The sequence below is a fragment of the Orcinus orca genome, chromosome 7 (genome assembly GCF_937001465.1).
Source record: "Orcinus orca chromosome 7, mOrcOrc1.1, whole genome shotgun sequence".
Lineage (NCBI taxonomy): Eukaryota > Metazoa > Chordata > Mammalia > Artiodactyla > Delphinidae > Orcinus > Orcinus orca.
Genome location: NC_064565.1, coordinates 84,876,950 through 84,878,791, shown reverse-complemented (window position 1 = coordinate 84,878,791; position 1,842 = coordinate 84,876,950). Strand labels below are relative to the sequence as shown.

At 37.4% G+C, this 1,842-nt stretch overlaps 1 non-coding gene across 1 annotated transcript; it reads left to right on the top strand.

Annotated features, from left to right (window-relative positions):
- Positions 1 to 1,469: 1,469 nt before the first annotated feature.
- On the top strand, positions 1,470 to 1,576 carry LOC117201871 (U6 spliceosomal RNA). The gene has a single exon (XR_004483993.1). It is a non-coding gene; the product is annotated as a U6 spliceosomal RNA (small nuclear RNA).
- The last annotated feature ends 266 nt before the right edge of the window (positions 1,577 to 1,842 follow it).

The window sequence follows — 1,842 nt, the reverse complement described above, 5'->3', positions numbered from 1 at the left end:
CACACACTTCAGTTCATGGCTTAGTAGTCTAAGTAAGACTTCTCTTACATGTTATTTCGTGCTATTTTTATTCTCTTTATCCCCCATCTTCCTCTCTCCCAGGTACCCAACCTAGTGTACTTAATATCTATCCTTTAAATTCACTGTCTATTCTTCTATGTAGAAATATGTGTATCTGAAAAACTCATCGTGGTGTTGTATATATGTGCTTTTAAGATATACCAGTGATGCTGCGCTAAAAATCTCATTTTGTTTCTTACGTGTTAACCTTAAGTACTATGAATTTGAGATATGATCATGTTATATGAAAATATAGCTAATTTATTATAATTGCTGCATGGCATTCCACTGTATGCATGCTTTTTTTTTTTTTTTTTTTTTTTTTTTTGCGGTACGCGGGCCTCTCACTGTTGTGGCCTCTCCCGTTGCGGAGCACAGGCTCCGGACGCGCAGGCTCAGCAGCCATGGCTCACGGACCCAGCTGCTCCACGGCATGTGGGATCCTCCCCGACCGGGACACGACTCCGTGTCCCCTGCATCGGCAGGTGGCCTCTCAACCACTGCGCCACCAGGGAAGCCCTGTATGTATGCATGCATTTTACTTCTTCATTCCCTAGTAATGGACCTCCACATTGCTTCCCACTCCTCACTCCATCCCACAAACTGTACACGTTTACTCATGGATCTGTGTGAGAGTTAATGAAGCACATTGTACAAGCTTGTCATCTTTATCATCAATTTTTTTTCCAGGAAGATTCAATCACATTCCTATCAGGTTTTATAATTCTTTTTAATTTTTTTCCCCAATCTGATAAGCAAAAATTTTCAATGTATCTTAATTTGTATTTAAAAATAACTTTAAAAATTTAAAATAAAAAAAAACTAGTAAGATTAAATCTTTTTTTCATATGTGTTTTGTTCATTTGTATTCTTCTTAGTCAACTGCTCATTCATGCCTTTAATTCATTTTTATTCTGGGATTTTTTTCTTTTCCTCATTGATTCTTAAGAAAGATTCATATATTAACAAAATTGACCTATGTTCATACATTGCAGATATTTTTCTCATTTCATTTTGTCTTCTAACTTTGTTTATTATGGTGCTGCTTGTGGTAATTGGGGAGTTTATTTTGGTTTTTTTGCTGTTTTGTTATTTGGTTTGGTTTGGTTTTGGCCTTATAGCTGCCTTTTAGTTTCCTTTAAAAAAATTTTTTTTTTGTATTTGTGTAATGCCTTTTTATGGTTTTGGTTTGGGGGTAATACTCAAGAAGAGCAAAAAAACCTTCTAATTCAGTTATACGTTAAGAGGTAAGGGAAATATAAGCGAGGGAGACTAAGGTTGAGAGGAACATTAATCCTATCACGACACATCAGGGAAGAAAGTAACCAACCAAACCAAAAGGAACTGTATTTGCAAAACAAGTTTTTGAAGTTAGAACCCACTTGGAATGTTTAAGATAAGCCAAAATAGTGCTGGCTTCAGCAGCATATATACTGAAATTGGAATAATACAGAGAAGATTAGCATGGCCCCTGTTCAAGGATGACTTGCAAATTCGTGAAGTGTTCCATATTGGGGGGAAAAAAGGTATTTGGACCACAGTAAGAACTCAATAAATGGCAGCAGTTGTTAAGACAAAAGAAGAAAAGATAGACCAAAATATACCCAGGATGTTGTTTTGATTGTACCTACCCTCTACTCACCTATACAATATGATAGTCTTGTTAGGCACTGAAGTCAGGGTAGGTTCCAACCGTCGTGACTTGAGATCCTGGGTCCTGTGTCATGCAGTGTCAAGAAGCAGAAGTGGCAGCCTCTCGCCACATTGGCTGACTAGCATTGG